The 21,914-nt window shown below is 39.4% G+C and overlaps 1 protein-coding gene across 3 annotated transcripts in view; it reads left to right on the plus strand.

Moving 5' to 3' along the window:
* Positions 1 to 21,914, plus strand: part of LOC122809098 — a 1,918,481-nt gene that overhangs the window by 944,569 nt on the left and 951,998 nt on the right. For all 3 annotated transcript variants that reach the window (XM_044080326.1, XM_044080325.1, XM_044080327.1), the window contains exon 4: positions 13,493 to 13,548. The gene's annotated coding sequence lies outside the window, so the exon portion shown is untranslated. The remainder of the gene's footprint in view (positions 1 to 13,492; positions 13,549 to 21,914) is intronic.

Here is a 21,914-nt window from a genome sequence, read left to right on the forward strand (position 1 = left end):
TCAACAGGCCATAAGAATTTGGCAGTGGGCGATAGCTTCCAACCGCTTTTTGATAGCAACGCATATCCCGGGAAGCTCCAACGTAATTGCGGACAAACTGAGCAGATACATCCTCCTGCCTCAACCCCGAGATGGCGTTAGAAATCTTCAGCCACTGGGGCCTGCCTTGCTGCGATCTTTTTGCTTCCCCATCGAACAAGTGCAGCAGCTATTTCGCCCTGTTTCCCCTGGAGGGATGCTCTGATCCATGATTGGCCCACGGGACTTATTTACGCTTATCCTCCCATTCCACAATTCCTAAAGAAAGCTCTTTGGTTGAAATGCAAGGTGATCCTCATAGACCCATTCTGGCCTCGACAAGTTTGGTTCCCCTTCCTCTGGCCTCACCTAGTACACCCACCGTGGATTCTGGACCCTCTTCCAGATCTGATAACTCACCCCCAAGGGTTGAGCCATCCAAATCTGTCCAGTCTCAAGCTAACGGCTTGGTTTCTCCACTTCTGTTAGTTGCCAGGCAAGCTAATCTCACCTCACGTGTTCGGGATGTCATTCTGGCCTCTCATAAACCATCCACCAGAAGACTATATCAGGATAAATGGAAAAGGTTCTCCAGCTGGTTTAAGGATAACACGCTAGACCCGTATTCGGCTCCAGTGACTGCGGTGTTGCAATACTTGGCTAAGTTTTTTGATAATGGAGCCTCTGCCTCTACCGTACGAGTACATCTGGTGGTGATTTCTAGCTTCCACAATGGTATAGATGGAACCCCTCTCGTTTTTATACGTCTGTGCAAAGCCTTTCTCAAGGGAACCTCTCACATCTGGCCTCCTGTCAGACATCCTGTAGAACCATAGATCCTCGCTTTAGTCCTCCAGTTTTTGACTCAAAAACTCTTTGAACCTGCAGCACAGTGTGACCTAAAGTTCTTGTCCTGGAAATCCTTGTTCCTAGTAGGCATCACATCAGCCAGACGGGTCTTGGAGCTGCAGGCATTGTGTATCAAGAGGCCATATCTGGTCTTTCATAAAGACAGAGTATCACTCTGGACGAACCCATCCTTCCTCCCCAAAGTTGTTTCTGAATTTTCCATTAGCCAGACCATTGACCTGCCAGTGTTCTTTCCGAATTGTGAAGTAATATAGCTACTCATCTCCTTTTCTGTTTGTATTGAGACCTCACTAATACTGTATAGTTATTGATATTTAAACTATTTATATCCTTATCTAATAAATGTGTCTCTTGAAGAAATACTATTTGTGGTTTGTGTAAATTTATATATTTGAGTAGACTTTTCCTTTTATTGCTATTATTCAGACCATTTACATTTGTAGACAAACATTTCATGCTTTATTTTGTGTTTGATTTATATAACAGTGCATGTAAGTAATTTTGATTCTTGCTTTTGAATTAGAAAAGTGATTCATATATTTTCTTTTATATAAATTCTGTATATTTTTGATAGACACCAGATCATTATAGAAAAACAAACTTCTAAACCTGAAATTTTAACTCCATAACCCATTTCCCATTACTATGATGTAGTATACCTCTTTGCTTGACTAATAAAACTACAAAAGCAAACCTTCTTACTCTGCGTAAGGTATCTAGATCAAGCTCTCTTAGCCTCTTAACTTGTGCAATAATATTTACAAAAAAGTGTAATCAGCTGGTAATTATAATATTTCAGTTATTTCTAAAACTAATGCTGCTTTATGCCTGCTATACACCCTATTAATCCAGCTACAACCAATCTTAACTGATATTATTTTGATTTTATAGAATTAACTAGGACTAGAATGATTTTTTTATGTTTACAGTATCTAAAATATAAGTCTATTGTAACATAACTGTTAGAATAAAAGTCAATTAACAATTTTTGAACAGTAGATTTTAGTGTTCTTTCTCCTCCTTTTAATGTTTATCAATCAGTATAGTTTTATTGAATTCATCTGATACCCTTTTATGAAGTTTAAAAGTAAGTACTTGTATCAAAATTCAAATTATTTTATATGTTTTCAGATCATAATCTCATTGAACTCAAACCATCTTTGAGGTATATAAGACTTAAGTGAGTCCTTTAAAGTATTTCTACATTGAATTTACTTATATCTATTGTATAGAAGCAATTTAGATCTCAGTAGTAAATCTCAGTAGTAATTTTAACCTTTTGTTTAGTGATAATTTGAATGTATGTATCAGCTCAGCACTTTAGTTTCAAATATTTCATAGTATTTGTGTTACTGCTTTAAATAAATAATATATAATATATGATTCATTATCTTATTAGGTTTTGTGTGTTTATATGTGTATACATACATATGTCTGCAAGTGTGTTGGGATTTTACATCCAATATCTGCAGAGTATTTTTATATACCAATGTTGAATTAATTTTTACATGTGTCTTATAGTACCCATTTTGCAGAAAATGTTATCAAGTACATAGTATTGCAGCTGACATATCACATTCTGCTCGTTATATCAATAAAATGTGTTGGGGCTTGTTTCCAAATAAACATTCGTAAGCTAGAGTTCTTATTTACCATTGTATGTACTTCAGAAACAGTGCAGCAGTTTGTATGACAATATACTGCAATACAGTTATACACATTTCTGTCTAATAGAGTATATATGTTTAACCATTTTGGCTTTCCTTTCTTTTCTTCTTTTCCCCTCTCACTTTTTAAACAAAACAAAAAACAAGCCATATGAATGACCTATCCAGCATATATCAGCATCAGGGATAAATACAATTTGTAATTCTTAGTGACATTCTTATATTGTGCATAGTCAAAACAGAAATTACACAGAATTTTCTAAAGTTGGTTCTTAAAACTTATATGTTTTGACATAATTGTCACTAGATAACAATTATCCTCTAAAGGTAACAATTCATATTAAACAACAGTTATTTAAGTAAGAGTGTGTGTATATATACTATTAGTATGTAAATGATCTGTTTATATTTATTAAAATATATGTCATAATGTTTGATTGTTCTATACAATTCTTTAATATACACAGACTTATAGATAAGTTGTAACATTCATGTTAAGAAAAAATATTTTATATGTTGTAATGTTTAGCATATAGTAAATAAAATCAAGTAAACTCATTTCCCTGGGATCATTTATAATAATAAATAAGAATAGTATAGAGTTCAATAACATCTACTTGAAATATGGATACTGTTCAAGCAATGTACGTTTTCAGTATGAGTCTCAAAGCTGAATGAAATATTAATAAATGTCAAGTTGTCCAACAGAATTTTTTTATGTAATATCAGGTTGCTAAATTAGTGTAGAACTATGTTGTGCTGAACGTATATTATCTTAGACAACTGTATTGTTGTATAGCGTTTAGTTTACTTTAAACATTGTAAGGGTTCTTTTAGTTGCATTCTACTGTTTTAATATATGTGATGAATTTGATTTGAGTGCTTATGAATTTTATGTGTTAATACAACCAGGTTCTGAATCAATACATTTACAGCATCTGTATAATCAAAAAAGTATAAGTCTTTTACATCTTTCTCACTGAATATGCTATCCAATTATCTCTTCATGTATCTTACTAGATGTATGTCCATCATTATTCACATTTCAGTGTGTCTTTATTTGTATTCAAGATGTTTAAACCTCATAGCTCTTTTAATGATGAAGCTGAGTTGACATTTTTAAATTCTGTTATTCCCATCATTAGCACTCAAAATTCTACAGTTGTTTATTTGTTTATTTTTTCACTCTCCAAATAATGACCAATATCCAGTTGTCATTATCTTATTTTAAGCTTTATATGTAATAACATCACTTTTCTCTATAGCATGAGCTACAAACTTAATAAAAAAAATGTTCTTCCATTTCTTCCTCTACAAGCCAAAGATGGCTTTAAAAAGTGTCAACAGGGCCAGGAAGTTAACTTCTATGGAACATATCATCTAGATTTCTGATTAGTACCACAAGGGACTGTCCAGATAATTCTCAGGTCATACTGTATAAAACATTTTTAGGAAAAGTCTTTGTCTCTGAACACTGAAGAAGTTTATTGTGATTCCTATTTGTAAGGTTAGTAACAAGAATAGTATTAAATTCTGCAGGTCTTGCAATTCAACACATGGAAAAATTTTTGAATACTGTATACTTGAGTGATGTCAAAACAGTTTAAAATACTCTTAACAGACGTTAGTCAGCATGAATTTATTGCAGGTCATTTAAATTTAACCTACTTACTAGATTTTTATTACATGTTGATAATGGCTTACGGCCATGGTGGTGCAGCGGTTAACGCTGCCGCCTCACAGCAAGAGGTTCTCCGGTTCCATCCTCTGCTGGGGTGCCTTCTGTGCGGAGTCTGCATGTCCTCCCTGTGGTTGCGTGGGTTTCCTCTGGGTGCTCCGGTTTCCTGCCACATCCCAAAGACATGCTGTAGGTGGATTGGATACTCCAAATTGGCCCTAGGCATGAGTTTGTGCATGTATGTGCCTTCCATAGTAGGTTGGGCGCTGGGCTGGTATCACGACACAGTAAAATTCCACTGTCAGTCATGAGTGGACAGGTGATCTGCTGTGGCGACCCCTAACCTGGAAAAGCCAAAAGAAGAAGAAGTTGATAATGGCTTACAATTTGGGTCTAATTGCCATTGTGCTTTATTTAGACCTAGCTAAAGCTTCTGGCTAATTACCACATGATAAAGTCGGTTGGCTTACAGGAAGAGTGTAAAGGGTTACAATATTGGATTACAGTTCATCAGGAGGAATAATAATGCTCAGAGTACTACAGGGTCTGTGTTAGACACTGTTGTATTTAACCTTGTCATGTCAACCTTTCTAAATCTGCAAAGATACTAGGGGACAAAAATGCATATAAGTTGACACAGACACCATCATTACAACATCTAAGAATACTGACAATCTGTATTCAGTGAATGTGGCAGATACATTTATTTATTTTTTTTTTATTTTACATTTGTTGACCGGGCTAGTCCAACTGGATACATGTCCATTTTCAGTAGAGGCCCGGGGAGATAAGCTCCATTAAGCTAATAAAAATACATGGATGATTAGCATCAATAACTTGACTACAAAGTTTAGAAAACAGTATACTATTACTAGATACATATTTTTAGAGTAGAGAGTTTGACATTCATCACGTTGAAGGCTAAGAAGAAAGATCAAAGTTCAAACTCATTTTTAAGCTTATTTCAAAGTTCTACACTCAAAGTGAAAAAAATAAGTGGCTAATATATACATAGAGGAAACTTATGCTCACAGAGTGATGCTTGTTCTACAGTTAAGACTCAGAGGTAGATTTTAGAAAGACTAGGCTAGAGTCAGAAATTAAGGAAGCTTACTTATCCTGCTATATGAGATTTGTGAGTGAGGTATAGAGAGAAGCAGCAAGAGTGAGAGGTGAGGAGGTGGAGTGAAAGGAGAGTGTTAGTCTGGGTTAGCACAAGGGCATAGCCATTGTGTTTTGAGGAGTATTTTTAATTGTTTTTGGAAAAGTGGTAATGAGGAAAGTGAGGAAAGATTGCTGGGAAGTCTGTTCCAGGTTTTCCCCAAAGTGTTAGAAAAAAGAGAATCACCTACTTTGTTGTGGGACTTATGGATGGTTACTAGTAAGTTATCTGCTGAGCGAGGGGTAGTGAGATTTTTGTAGGTGGTGATAAGGCTATAGAGTATTGGAGTATTACTGGGATGATACAGAATCTTGCGGGTGATAGTAAGTTGCTGAAATTGAAGCTGCCTTTGCAGTTCCAGCCATCCTAGCTGTTTGAGATATTGACAATGATGGATTCTAAATGGGGAGCCAGTGGCAAATCTGTCAATGTTATTATAGGAGGTAACTAGTTTGTTAATGTTGCTTTTGGATAGATTAGTATAAATGGGGGAGGCATAGAGGAAGGTGGAGATCAAATGGGTGTGGGCAATGGTAGTTCTGGCTACAGGGGTAAGGAAAGGTTTTATCCTGTAAAGGGAACCTAGTTTTCTATTTACTGATTTAATGGTTGAATTAATGTTTGAGTCGACGTTAAGGTTGTGGTCAATTATTACGCCTAAGAGTTTGGTGATTGAGTCAGGTGATATGACAGTGCCATTATTGGATAACACTGTGAGATCTAGTGGGGAGGACTTTAGTGTCAGAGTGAACAGCAATAGTTTAGTTTTTTGGGGGTTTAGGAGGAGGCAGCATTGAAGGAACCAGTTTTCTACTAAGTTAAATGCTTTTTGGGTGATGGATTGGAGTTCAGGTGAAGAAGAGGTGGCAAAAATTAATGTGGAGTCATCTGCATGTTGTATGCAGGTAGCTTGAGGAAAATTTACATTTAGATCATTAATGAATATAGAGAACAGGAGAGGTCCCAAGATAGAGCTCTGAGGGACACCATGGGTAATAGGGAGATGTGTGGATAAATTATTGTCCCAAAGGACAGCTTGTTGTCTATTTTCTAAGTAGGACTTGAACCATTGTAATGCCTTTGTGTCTAGTGAGAGTGATTTGAGTATGTTTATAACTATCTGATGGTTAACCACATCGAAGGCTTTAGAGAGGTCAATAAAGAGTGCAGAGGAAAGCATGTTGTTATTACGATTTTTGTTAATGCAGTCAGAAAAGGATAAGAGGACAGTGGTAGTACTATGAAAAGGCCTAAAGCCATGCTGACAGACAGCTAATAGGTTATTTTGGAGAAGGTGATCAAGTAGTTGCTGGTGGATGCATTTTTCCATGATTTTGGCTAAAGGAGAAAGTAAGGCTATGAGGCGAAAGTTTTAGATTTCGGTTGAGTTACCACTCTTATGGAGAGGGATTATGTGGGAGATTTTCCATAGAGATGGGATGGAACCTTTGGTAATGGTTCTGTTTATTAAGATGGAAATAGGATAGGCCAATACTTTTGCTGCAATTTGCAGGTATTCAGCTGGTAGCAGATCAGCTGAGAGTGTACATGGTTTAAGTTTTTGAAGTAGGGCATAGATTAGGGATGTTGGAACTGGTTGCAAGTGAAAGATAGGAGGTAAGCTAGGTAGGGAGGCAGGCAGACTTGTGCTAACAGGTGGTAAGGAGTTTGCTAGAGATTAGACGGTTTCAGTAAAAAATGTATTGAAAGCATCAGCAATCTGGTTGGGAGTTTTAAGGGAGAAGCCTGCTGGGGTTGGTGTCTTGGAGTGGCCGGCCTGGGTGTAGAAGTTTATTAATACTTGACCAGAAACCGCGTGGTTTTTGTTGATGATTATGTTGGAGTTTAAAGTAAAAGTTTCTTTTGTCAAGAAGTATTGATTTTTTTAGTGGCATTTCTCAGCTGTTTAAAGTTTTGATGATCATTTGGGTTTTTAGTAGCTCTCCATTTGGACCAGATTTTGTTTCTCAGTAAGATTGTATGCCTAGTCTCTTTTGTGAGCCATAGAGCAGCTTTTATCCTAGTTCTAATAGTGGTATTCCAGGATTTGTATGAATTTAGCGTTAAAATATGATACTGCTTCCTCAAGAGGGAGGTGTTTTTGGGGTGACCAGTCACAAGCCTTAAGCTCTGCTTGGAAGCTTACTAGGATGAAATTTTTTCTGTTCCAGGCAGTTCTAAAGATGGTTTGGTTGGGAATAAAGGTCTGTTGTCAAATCATGTAAGTAAGTGAGTGGTCACTATTGTCATCTGGAAGGGTACCTGCATTATATGAAAGGGGATGACTATTTACTAAGATCCAGTCTAGGGTGCTTTCTTTGTTACTGGGTTTATGGATTCTGGTGGGGGTGGTGATTGGGAGAAGCCGTAGAGGTTTATATGGGTCATAGGTTTGTCAGAAGAACAGCTATTCTAGTCTATATTAAAATCACCAAGTACAATGGTTTCTTGTGGGAAGGATGTAGAAAGCCAACTAAGGGTACTTTCAAGGGTGTTGATGTTTTTGCCTGGAGGTAGGTAGGAGCATATTATGTATGTATTGATCTGAAGCTTAAAAATAAGGATTTCCGCAGTACTATCTAAAGGTAGTTGTACATTTAGTGAAGTAACTTGTAACTCTGATTTGTACAGGATTGCTACCCCTCCACCCTTTTTGGTTATACGGTCTAATCTCAAAATATTATAACCAGGTGGGATGATTTCATTGTCCTGGGTTACTGGTTTGAGCCATGTTTCTGTTAAACATAGTATGTCAAATGAATTTATGTCTAACAGAGCATGTAGCTGACTAACTTTATTGTTTAAGCTACGTATGTTGAGATGTACTATAAGGAGAGAATTAGAGGTTCTAGAGGGGGTGTATGGGGTGGAGGGATGTGGTAGCTGGGGGTTTGTTGGGACCTTGTTGTTTGGGCCTGGGTTGGGATGAATGTCACCATGTAGTAGAAGGTGTTGTTGAAGACTGTGTGTAAGCTTTAGGAGTTTACAGAAAATGTTTTGTGACTTCCTGACTTGGAGATAAGTAATATGGGCGACTCTATGATACTTTGGTAAAAGATGGGTTGATGAGGATGTTATGTTAGTATGGATTTGTGAGGCTAGCTGAGTTAGTAGTGATGTTTGTTTTAAGGGATGGTAATATCCAGTGTAATGTAGGTGTTCATAGAAGGTAAGGATGTAAGTTATGGATAGAATGGGTATTACTACAAGTAAGAGTAGTGGTTTTATATGTCTTGGAATGTAATTTAGAGGCATAGTGAGGGAAAAGATGAAATTTAGTCAGGAGGTAGGGGTTGATAGAGAGATAGTTTGGTGTAGGATAGTGCTTTAGTAGTAGTACTAATGAGTAGCAGTATGAAAGTAGGTGTGTAAGTATTTAATGTATAACGAGTAATAGTATGCTCTTGGATGATATGTGAAGGGGTGTGGTCTGAGAAGTATAAATGTAGGTGTACTGGGGTGGGTGGAAATTAGGGGTAGGGGAGTGGAGTGAGCCTGCAGGATGAACGGAGCGGGTTAGAACAGGTAAAGGAAGAAATTACAGAGACAATCTTTGAGTAGCAGACTCCTGAGGAGCTGTTGGTAGTTACAGGTGAGTGGGGTGTGATAGCTCAGCTGTTTAGTGACTAAGGGATAGGAGAGAAGAAAAAGAGGTATTTAGCTAAAATAGAGGGGGAAATATTAGGAGCAGTCTAATACAGCAAGAAAAAAATTGAAAGTAGTCTGAAATTTAATACGGGAGAATAGGGATAGGGGATGAACACACAGGCCTAGATTATGTTGCCACCTAGTGGGCAATAGGTATAGAACAGCGAAAGCCCAATGAAATAGAGATAGCTAATAAAGATGGCTCAGGCAATAGATCCAAAAGAGAGAAGATTAGTTACTTATGGGGTAGAGAGCGGTAAGGCTGCTGGATACCTGGCATACTAGCGTGATTACATAGAACACTAGGTTATAGAGAACAGTTCAGCTTAACAGTAGGTCTAGGGTAAAACGTACTTTCTTATTTCCTTTGGTAACTGGGAATTTGAAATAGGATGGCAAGTTTCTTTGGGCTGAAGATGAGACAGCTGAAACTAAAAGTGTGGGGTCCTTATTGACCAGGCAGGAAGGTTCCCAAGTCTTAATGCAGGAGTGGAGATTGAAAGCTAAGTAGGTTAGAGATAGATAAAGAACAATTTCAGTGTTAAGACAACAGTAATTCCAGGTTTGCACATTAACAATTTTGATGAGAGACATTTCATTGATAAAAAGCACCTAGAGCACATACACCTTCTGTGATAGCTAACAAGTTTCAACAGGAATGCTTATGAGGTTAGGCTTGTTTTTAAACTAATCCTGCTTTGCAAAAATAGGAGTAAAGCACAATACCCAGTGTTTTGACCCAAAAACCGGGTGAGTAATATAAAATAACATCAAATTCCAGCTCAGTCCCCAATAACACAAGTGAATAACTACAAAGCAACTCTGGGGCAACTAATATAAATGCAGGTATAACTAAAAACATTTAAAATATCTGAAATAGCACCAAAAATGCAGCTATGTCCCCATAACACACATAATCAGTAAGGAAAAAGGATAAGACAATAAGTCAGTATTATAAAACAGAGAATGACGTGGCAATAGTGAATAAAACAAGCCCAGTTACACATATCATGTGTGGCAACATTGTAAATAATCAGACATGATGTCGACAAAATGATAAGCAAGGTGGAAGTAATGGCTTCATGAATTATTTCTCCCACTAAATATACTCTTTGCCAAAACTGCCAGTACACGTTTAATATGAGAAGCAATGTTCCGTTTCTGCCCCAGTATCGGATTTAAACTAGCCTTGCAGAGTCCCTGAACGGTCTAAGTTCAGTTATAATGCTATTTATAGTTCAGCAGGATATGTACGGACTGTATTCATTTTGAAGAAGAATAGTGGCAATACATCAACCTTGTTTATCCCACAGTAACCAGATTAGCTGTAGTAGACTAAAATCAGCTAGGCATAGGCAAGATTAATTATGAAAGCCCCTAGACTACTAATTAATGGAGCTCTCTGGTTTAGAAGGAAAACTGTCCCCCAATTTGGAGAGAGAAGTCATGCTTCCTCGTAGTGCAGCAAGATAGTTAGTAAAAAAGCCTTTTTATAGATGATCCCTATATGTAGTACTGTGCTCTCGCATACAGATTAGTTACGGAGATGAGAGAGAAAAGCCAGCAAAAAAGCTAGGCAAACACTTATTTTATTGCTATTCTTACACCTACAAGTGTTCAAATGGAGTCAAGACTACATAAAATATAGCTAAATGCTATTAGCAATACAACGCTCTGATATTTTTGTCGGCAATTTATCAAAAACACCTCTAACTACAAACGGAAGATCTTGCAGTCTAAAAAACCACTGCGAGAAGTACAGCATTCTAAAAAGAGTAGAGTGGCGTACTAGAAACCCACGTGGGAGGCACTTAATTCAAGATAGCCGTTTCAAATGCAGTAAACCATTTCCAGTTGCTAAAATGTTCATAGCTTACTTTATATTAGTTCGTATTAACATAGATTAGTTATTTTCAAGTAGCCAACTGCCATACATGGACAGCTTTATTCTTTTTTAAAAATAGATAAATGACTTACAGAGGAAAAGACCCTCCGGGGCCAGGGACACACAGCAGCCAGGGCAAATGCAGGATAATAAAGATGGCGCCACGCTGGGCTACCCAACTATATGCTATTTGGGGAGGATACAGCCCCTAATTCCTTGCAGTCAAGAATATGATCTAGTAACTCTCTGTATTCTGGAGTATCCAGTGAACAACAGATTGCATAATAATTTTGCAGTTGCTACAGTTCTGTAGAATTTAAAACACTCAGATCATGTTTTGTACTTTAAAAAGAAACTGGCTGTGCAAAACGGGAGCAGTGAAATTTTCTTTTTCCCCTCTTTCTTTTCTTCCCAGTTCCCTCTTACTTTTCCCTTCCTCCATATATACTTTCAGGCGATCAGATATATACATCATTGTGTTGTCTTCTTTTAATTTAATGTGTATAATTAACTAAAAGTGCTATCACTTTAAGAATCCATTGTTTGTTTTGGAAAAAACTTTGTTTGCCCTTCATGTTGCATGCATAAATGTTCAAAGGTCAACATACATGAATAGCAAGCATTTGTAGAGGAAATCTGAGGTCTTTCTAAGCTACTGCAGCTGTGTGTTTGATGTTATCATCTTGTGGGCTGAGCGGGAAAGAAAAGTGAGCTTAACTCTTCCTAAAGAAAAATAAGGTAAAGCTCGTGCTGTTATGTAAAAAGTGTTCGCAGGTATGTGGCTTAATTGTAGTAAGTGAACATGGCGCTTTTTAGCTATATCGAGCAGCACTATCCTCATTCTCAGTTAAAATACAAGAGCCAGCATTCACTTTAGTTCAAAATCACCATCTCTTTCATTGATACATTTGGGTTGAACCTTCATTTAATTATATTTATCTGTTGCATTTAATTAGTCCCACGGTGCTTTTCTTTCCTCATTAATACCTCTAGATATTTGCTTATCAATTCCAAAGACAATAAAGTGTTTCTACTGCCATTAGAATTCCTTAAGTAATGTATATACTAGTTACAACCCCATATTTAGGTATAAGCTGACTGTCTTATGCTGTTTAAGATATTTTAGCAGGAGGATAATAATAGAAATAGAAACATACATGTCAAACCCAGAGCTGTTGGACATGCTGCACCTAAAGAAATCCCAATCCCTCTGAGCTACACGCTCTAGGGACCTAAACCTTGTCACCACAATAAACAGGACATGCTGGAGGGATAGATTCCTGTCCCAGAGACTTCCCATACTCAGGGGCAAGCTATCTATCTATGTCAAGCAAAGTTCCTCATTAGCACTCTTCAAGAAAAATCTTAATGAGTGGATGGGAAGTAGGAAATACACCCCGGGGATCACTTCTGTGGCTCTGTTCGACAGTGGCGCAGGAAGGTAACTTTCTTGGGTGGCGCAAGACAGGGAATCTTGTTGACTAGGCTTACTTAGGCCCTTGGGCCGATAGCCTAGTACCTACCTATGAACCTATAAGAAATGACTATATCTATATGAAAAAAGGCTAAACCTTTAGGTTACTTAACTATTTAAATAAAGATTAGTATCTAAACTAAATTTGTTACAACTTATTAACTTTAAATGTACATAAGAAAGTAATCATAAGAAAAAGGAACTGTACCTGTTTGTGTAAATTTGATGTCAAGAAAATTGTTTGTTGTTTTTAAAGCGTTTTAGCTTTTAAATGTAGTATACATATTTATTTGTCTTTTAATTTTTTTCTTCTTCTGTTCAACAGTCTTCCAGTTCAGTCTGCATTTCGTTTTGGTGTACTATTTGTCCAGTCCATAGATTCTTCTTGTGTTATGATGTTGTTATTGGTGAGATATTTTATAGCTGAAGTTCACTGTTTCAAATATTTGTATTCCCTCTGTTAAAAATATTCTCAGTCTTGCTGGGAACAAAAGATGAGATTTCAGTTGTTTTTAGGATTCTTATTATTGGTAGAAATTCTTTTCTTTTGGAAACCACCTTTGTAGAGTAATCATTATCAAACCTGATTATAGCATCATAGTATTTGATAGGTGAGTTAACCCAGGCATTTTTTAATTTGAGTTCCTGTGTAGAGAAAAGTCTCACAATTATTGATCTCGGTTGTTTTTAGTTGCTGAAGTACTTCTGGTAATGACCTGTTTGCATGTTCAATGCCATATGAAAGGGCTTTGGGAAGTTTCACTATATTTGGGATCCAGGTTGTGAGAAAGTTTATTATAGTGTCCCCTTCATTTTTTTCTGGCAGGCCATATATCCGGATATTGTTTCTTCTTGTTCAATTTTCTGTATCATCTATTTTTTCTTGTAGTAATGTGTTCTGTTGTAATAAAAATTCTGTTTGTTGTTGTTCTTTTGAAAGCCTGGAGTCAATGTCATTTAGTGACTGTTCCATAGCTGAAATTTGTCCTTTTTGTTGTGTGAGTATTTCCTGTAGTTGCTCTAAATGTTGAGACCATTTCTCTTTAAAAGTGTCTAATTTACTGTCCATCTTGTCTGTTTTTATTGACAGTTCCTGGATATTTGAGATTACTGAATGCAGATCCTTTTTCAAAGAAGAGTCCTGAGGTGAGTTCTTAAGATGACTCATTTTGAATAGCTGATGTTGTTGATTTTCTGGTATTGAATTTGACATGAATTTTTTGAGGAAAAGAAGTTCTTGATATCATTGTTGGTAGCCTTTTCTTTCCCTTTTTCTTGTACTTCACAAAAAAAAAAAAAAAAAAAACAAAACTTTCCCCTCTGACTTTCCTGTCAGTTTTGACAACTTACATTCCTTTCTTAAGATTTCAGATAAGCCAGCTGGCTTTAAAAAATGCGTAAAGTGTGGGCATAAAATGCCTGTTTCTGATGCCCACACTTTCTGCATTTATTATTGGGCCCTCTTCACCTACAAAAGACCTGCTCCATATGTCATGGATTCAGTCCCCATGCTTTAATCTAGCAGAAGAATAAACTTATTCTGAAGGGTCTTCTCCCTTCCTCCTTTGGAGAAGCTATTTCGAAGAGTTCTCCTGCTAGGTCTAAACAAAGGAAATCCTCTTCCTCAAAGCTGTCTTCTTCATCAGTGTTGGAGTCTTCTAGGAAGAGATGCTCCTACAATCTGGTCTCAAGTGTGGATCCAAAAAAGGATAAATTACAGGATCTGACTGAACCTTCAGATCTGACAACGTCCAGGTCTGTTATCAAGATCCTGTTGGATCCAACGACATCTAAGTCATATCCCAGGAAGTTTAAGTCCTCGGATCTGACTTTGCCAGATCTGACTCTAGCAAAATTGGACACATTACCCAAAACAAGGTACTCCCCTTTCTTGGATCCTATCCCAGACAGAGTACCTTCGCCCTTCTTGGAGCATCCAAAATTTCTGTCCATCTATTCCACTCGATCTTCTAAAAGCCTGTCAGAAGAAGATGTGGAGAGAATGGTGAGAAGGATTCTTCTGGAGCAGGGTCAGATTGGTATCCCTTTAAATGCTACCTCTCTGGGTTAGGACATCCAAGCAACTGCAAACCCCCCCCCCCCCCCTTACAGGTTCCTCTTCTGTTCCCTTCAGGGGATTCAGAGCTTTCTGATCTGAGCCATCCTTTTCCACCCGACTCGGATCCGAGGATGACCACATCCTCAGTTCCAAGGGTTTCCCTGAGATCTCTGATCCCATAGGATCCGGGGAGCTCCTGTAGCCATAGTCTGCCTGTAGGATCCAAGGTGCTGTATTCGACTTCAGAGTATTCGGTGCCATCTTTACACCTTGCAGCCTCCGTACTGGACAGCTTAGCTCCGGCTTCCACTTCTGAGGTCTTGCCTTCTGGGCAGGGGGGACTGCGGATCTGACATCCTTCTCTCTTCTGAGTCAGTCTGCTTTTGAAGCTGCAAAGAGGGTGTTTTCTGCTCCCAAAGATAGGATGGAGTCATCCCCGTTGGATCCTAAATATTTTACTGTTATGTCTCTGCACTCAGAACCTCACCTTCTCCTTCCACAAGGGCAAGCCAGTACCATTACCTCAGGTTCCCTCACAGGGAATTGTATTTTTTTTTCTTCTGATACCTCCCAGGAACATCCCACCAAGGAGGTCCATGAGAAAAGAATGTTCAAGAGGAAGCATGTTGACTCCCCTGAAGAGTCTATCACAGAAGACACAGATTTTAGTTAGAGTGATGGGTCCCCATGGTCACCTTTTGAAGATGTTTCCTTTTGAGAAATCCTACAAATTCTTAAACAGAGAGGCGGCTGGATGCCTAGTAACCCTGTGTCTGAGGAATCTGTTTGGTAGTGGACCCTGTACCTCCTGGGTGACTCCGCCCACTGATGAGCTCATTGACTTGCTCTCATGGCAGGTGTAGAAGGATCCAGACAACATAGAACTCATTCCTTGGAGACCAGACAGGATCATGGCACCAACTGTGGACAGGAAGTTCTGGAGTAAAGGGGTTGCTGTGGTGTGGCAGTCACTAAGAAGGAACTAGTTGAAGAAAGTTCTACTGTCCATCCCCCCAACAGGGAGTCACAGGCGACGGACAGATTTAGGAAGCGTGTATATGCCTCATCCACTTTTGGTCTCTCAACTACTTGGCACATTTTACAAGTCTGCAGAGGGTTTGATTAAGGAATTATCAAATGCCCTGACGGGTGCTGTTTTGGAGCAAGTTCAGGTCTCTGTAACTTTCCAACTGACTACCCTTTAGTCCATATCCAATTCATCCATGAGGTTGACCTGAAACATAGCAGAGGGAACCTCAAGAGCAGGCTTAGGCATTTCTATAAGGAGACATACCTGGATGCACCTTTGTGAGTTTACGAAGCCCTTCAAGTCTTTTTTCGTCAATGCCCCCTTTGACAGAATATCTTTATTTGGTCCTAATGTAAAGGACACTCTATCCAGGTGTGAGAATGATGGAAAGAACCTGTCTGTCATAGACGTGCATTTTTTGACCCCTCAATGAACCTTTTCCAGGAATCAGTGAGGTGGTCGGAAAATGTGGTTCAAAAAGTCTCCGGGTGCTTTCCAGGACATACGTGGAGGAGGTTCCCCCAGAGGCAGAAGAAGGAACTCTAATGGACATTGCTGCCCACACGTCAGAGGTGGCCTGAAGAATTAGGCTTTCAGAGAATCATTCTTTGACAAACCCTACCAGAGCTCCTGAAAGGAGACCCGATTGCCCATCTCTGGAGGTAGTCAGGAGATGATTATTCCTGCACCAGAGAGCCTGGCTAAATATAACAAAAGATACTTGGGTGCAGAATATCATTTCCAGTGGATATGTAATACCCTTTTCCCTTTCACCTCCAATCTCAAGAAAAATCCCAGATGTTCCACCCAGTCAGAGGGAACAAGCAGCAATTCAAATACAAAAGCTGCTAGAAAAAAAAGAGTCATCCAGCAGGTCCTGCCAGACCAGATAGAATCCAGAACTTACTCAAGGTTCTTTTTAGTGCCAAAGAAAAGAGGGGACTGGAGACCAGTTTTGGATCTTGCCAAACTAAACAAGACAGTTCAAAGAACCAAATTTCAGATGGTCATGGTTCAGTCCATTCTCCCCTTTTTGGGCAAGGACAGCTGGATGCAAACTATCATATAAAGATGAACAGACAATCCAGAAGGTATTTACTGTTCCAGCTGGGAGCCAGTCATTACCAGTTCAGAGTACTGCCCTTTGGACTCACCACAGCTCCTAGCGTGTTTACCAAATGTATGGCAGTAGTAGCAGCTCATCTCAGACTGCAAGGATTCCGAGTGTTTCCATACTTAGACAACTGCCTTTTATCCACTCCAACCAGGCATCAACTCATACTGGCAAAGGATCAGGTTCTCCAGACTTGCTCGCTTCTGGGGATAACCATAAACTACTAGAAATCTCATCTACAGCCTACTTAGAGCCTAGAGTTTATAGGAGTAATTCTGAATATGAAAACTGCCATTGCATCCCTGCAACTATCGAGAGATCAAAAAATAAGGTCAAAAGTCAAAACTGTAATTTGCAACACCAATTTCGGCCCGTCTGGTCCTTCAAGCCCTCGGATCAGTGGCGGCAGCAACAATATTAGTACCGCTATCCAGATTTTGCATGAGAATTCTTCAATGGATGCTAACTGCACAATGGTGAATTCTTTACCGGTCTGTGTCTTACCAGATAAAAATCACTCAGACGTACAAGAGACACCTGGAATGGTGGATTCATTGAGATCAAATTTTTCTAGGTCGTCCAGTCATTCCCCCCCAACCCAAGGTCATAGTGACCATGAACACTTCCCAGTTAGGGTGGGGTGGGGGTATTATCTGGGGAAGACAGTCCAAGGCACTAGTCCCCCGAGGAGGCCAGATTGCTTATAAATGTCCTAAGGATGAGAGCAGTGCTGTTAGCATTACAAGTGTTCCAGAATGCTCTCCCCTTGGGACCATTGCAATACAGACAGACAGCATGTCAGTGTTTTGGTACATTAACAGACAAGGAGGAACCAAATCCAACCCACTGTGTTGAGAAGTTCTCAGGGTGAGTCAGTGGATGACCGCTTTCTCTTAGCAGCGCACATTCTGGGGAAGTCCAATGTGATTGCAGACAAATTGAGCAGGTGCATTCTTCTACCCCACGAATAGTTCATCAACATGAAAATTGCAGACAGGATCTGCTGCCAGTGGAGGTAGTCTTGCTGCATTCTATTTGCTCCCCCTAAACAAGTGCAGCAGCTACTTTGCCCTAATCCCCCCAGAGAGGAATCTCCGAGGGATACTCTGTTTCATGATTGGCCCCCTGGTCTCCTGTAGTCGTATCCACCCATTCCTTTAATTCCCAAATTCCTTCAGAAAGCTTCAAAGTTGAAGAGCAAAGAAATCTTTATTCTTCGTATTGGCCTTGACAGATTTTTTTCCCTTTTTTTGGCCTCAGCTGATTCAACCGCTTTGGTTTCTGGGTCCACCTCCAGACCTTCTGTCTCACCCAACAGACCTGATGCACCCAGATTTGATAATCCTCAGGCTGACTCTGGCTTCTCCATTTCCATTGATAGCCAGACAACCGATGCTCTCCTCCCCTGTTTGGCATATTTTGATGTCTTCCCATAAACCTTCCACCAGGAAACTATACTCCTGCAAATGGAAAAGATTTGTTTTTTGGGCTCAAAAACATAACATTGAACCTTTCACATCTCCTCTACATAATATATTGGATTTCTTATCACTTCTCTTTAATAAAGTACAGTCTGGAGTAGAAAACCTGTCCCTTTTGCTCTGCTGGAACAGGTTGAATAGCCCTGATACTGAGAAGAGAAAGTACTTGCTTTTGTGCCTCTGCCCACTGGTTTGCGGGAAGGTCTGGCAATCCGCTTGGGGTTGGCAGTGAATGGAAGTAGAATCTGTATCCCTGGGATGCAATGTTTAAGGCCCAACGGTCCTGGGTAATGTATTCCCAGTTTTTTACATGTAGGGTGAGTTTTCCTCCTAGGGGTGCAAGTACTTTGCCATGGGTGGGAAGGATGCAGGAGATGTCATTGTGAACTTTTTCCATAAGAGGGTGGCTTACCACTCCGTTTTTGGGGTGGGAGCCTTCCATTGTTTATATGTGTGCATACCCTGAGACTGTAGTCTTTGTGGTCTGTTGCCCCTGGGTTTGGTCTGAGAAGGCCTGAGAGGGATTGGAAAGGACCAGTTTTTTGAAGGCCAATGGCTACTGAATCTAGGTGGCTGCACCTGTAAGAAATCTTTAACAGTTTGCATAGATTTAGCTTTTTCCTCCATCTTTTTAAGAACTACTTCTGCTTTTGTGCCAAACAAACATTCTTGATTTAATGGAGCATCTAGTCATTTTGCTTTGACATGGTCTGGCAAGATTTGTTCCTTCAGCCAAGCATGCCTTCTCAGAACAGTCCGTGTGACAGCAGCCCTGCAAGATGCTTCTAAGGCATCAAAACCACACTGCAAAGTATGTTTACCAACTTGGTTTGCAGAATGCATTAACTCTTGTAAGTCTTTATTTTCTGCACAATCAGGAATCAACAACATTTTTTGTTTAATTAATTCCATAATATGCTGCTGGCACTTCAGCATGTGAAACTGGCAATTTAAAGCCCTGATGGCAAGAGTTGCAGAGGTATATACCTTCTTACCCCATCTGTCTAAAAGCAGAATCCCTGTCTGAAGAGGTAGGGATTTTGGCTGTAGTAGCCTTAATACATTTAGGTCCCTGGGAAATGGTCTTTGGATCCGCAGTAGTATTTTTAAAGAGAAATTTGTGAGAGTCAAGTACTCCGTAGTACCTGTGAGGCTTTTAGGAGCTGGAGGTAAAGTATCAGGGGTAAGACTAGATTCCATGGAGACATCATCTACAATATCCAGGACAGGGGGTATAGCTAGAGGCCTGTGCTGAGGTAAGTCTAAAAATTCCCAGCGTCTCTTTTTTGACTGAGGGTATTCCTGGCATTCCCAGCGGAAATGCTCTCTTAGGGTGTGCAAGGTTTCACCGAAAGAAAAGTCATCTGGAGGGGAGGCAGAGGGAATGGAATCCTCTGCATCTGAATTCTCATAGGTGGATAAGGGTATGTCTTGGTAATCAGAGGGGTCAGAGTCATCGGACTCATGGTCTGTAGAATCAGAAGGAAAATCAATTCTTTGTGTTTTAGAGGAGGAAGGCTGGCTTCCCCTAATTAAAGTAATAATGTCTTCAGCCATTCTAAGCATTTATTTTTGAGGCATGGGAGCTTGAGAATGCTCTTTGGTCGTTGGTTTCCTAGGCGTAGTGCAAACTATATGCATGAGAAATTTGGTAGATTTAGTTGAAAATTAAGTAGTCTGTTTAATATGAACATCGAAAGGCCTTAATACACCCTCAGAAGCCGGTGCCTTCACAGCGGCTCCGGACCCATCCAAGGTAGAGACATTTGCAGGTTCCGTAGTTGAAGAAGCATCTCGCGGCATACTGGACTCTGAATGGGTCTCAGCAGAGGCCTGCAAATCTGTAGAAGCGGATATCAAGGGCTGCAAAAGCACCTCACTGAGTACCGGTGAACTGGTGACTAGCTTAACATAAGCATCATCGGCAGTTTTGGACCTATGCGGTCTGTCTCTGTCTTTATCCTTACGTTTTTTGAAAGATCGATATTCGGATGGCTTAATGAAACTATTTTGGAATATGGAGGATGAGAGCGAAAGAATTTAGCAACAAAGATAGCCCGACGAAGAATAGTTCTGGCATTGAACAAGGCACAAAACCGACAGCGCATGTTGGGATAAATGGCTCTGAAGTAGCATCTCATAAATTAAGTAAAACCAAAGCATTTTTAAGAGGTGTACTATTCTTAAGACCACCCTTTAAAGATCCTACTCCTCCTTGGGACCTAAATTTAGTACCACAGTACCTTACTCAACCCCAGTTTGAGCCCACAGCTACCTGTGCCCTTAAATTTCTTTCATGGAAGACAATTTTCTTAGTAGCCATTACTTTGGCCAGAAGAATTTCCAAGATTCAAACATTATCCTCAAATCCCACATACCTGATTTTTCATAAGGACAGGATGACTTTATGTACCAATACATTATTCCTTCCAAAGGTGATGTCAGAATCTAATATTAATCAGTCTATTAATTTGTCTGTATTCTTCCCCAAATTTTCTTACAAAGGTGAATATGAACTACACTTATTGGATGTTCACAGCCAGTTATGCTTTTATTTACATAGGACTAAGAACATCAGAAAATCAGATCAACTGTTTGTTGCATTTACATAACCCACTTTGGGTAAACCAGTTAACAAAGTTACACTGTCTAAATGGATAACAAATTGGATTTCCTTTGTATATAACAAATTGGACATCATTCTTATTGAAACCATTCATGCTTATTCTACTAGATACATGGCAACTTCCTGAGTGTCTCAGTCCAGAATGTCCATGGGTGATACTTGTGCAGCAGCTACTTGGGCTACTAAGTTAGATCTGGTATCCAGAGGAAGAGCATACTTTGTTTCTGTGGTGCTCATGAATATTCTTTCTTGAGTCCGCCCTGAGAATTAGGTAGCTGTGGACTCTGTTACATCAGTTGAGGACAGAATGAAAATTGACAACATCAAATAAAGAAGTTATATAATCACCATAACATTCCATCTGTGTTGTCCATTATCATTCTTCCTCAACTCCCCCTCCCATCAACCCGCATCCTAAAGGCTTCTGTAAGATCGAGTGCATATGGACATTTTTATCTTTATGCGCCTCTCCAGAGATAGCTTCTCTATAATAATTTTCATCTTTTGCTTTTCTATTATAGCAGCAAACAAGAGGTGTGGTAACTGGGGTTGGTGCATTGTGGGTAAGGGAGAAGCTCAAGAGTTTTTGGTTGTCACAAGCTTTAGCAACTGCCGAGTCAGATCCGAGGGATCGGGTCTGAACCTATCAGTTGAGGAAGAATAAAAATGGACAACAGAGATGGAATGTCATGTTGAGTATATAACTTCTTTTTTTACTCCCAGAGGAGTGCTCAGTGGGCATGGGTGTGCATTGGGGTTCTGCTCTGAGTCCACTGCAGTTCTTACTGGGGATGGACTACATTAGCAAACAGGTTGGAGGGGACAGATAAACAAAATTGCTGTATGCAAGCGATGTGGCATTAAGGCAGATTCTGAACAAGAAATTTAGCAAATGATAGGGGAATGGAATTGAAAGTGGAAGGCAAATGGGATGAAATGGAGTACAGATAAGACCTGGGGTAATCAGAAAAAGTTGAGAATTAAGATAGAAGGGAAAATAGTGGAACAGGTTAACAGCTTCTGGTATCTGGGGAGGAGGTTTGATAAGAAGGGAAGTCTGAATAAGTAGATTAAAACAAGAATCCGAGGAGCTGCAGCCAAGTGGCACAGAGTGTTAGGGGTAGTGTGTGACAGAAGAATGCTGGCAAAGCTGAAAAGTAGTATGTATAAAACAGTGATGTGTCCAGTATTACTGTATGGTC

Source organism: Protopterus annectens, chromosome 8.part0 (genome assembly GCF_019279795.1).
Source record: "Protopterus annectens isolate FY-2018-M chromosome 8.part0, PAN1.0, whole genome shotgun sequence".
NCBI classification, from domain to species: Eukaryota; Metazoa; Chordata; order Ceratodontiformes; family Protopteridae; genus Protopterus; species Protopterus annectens.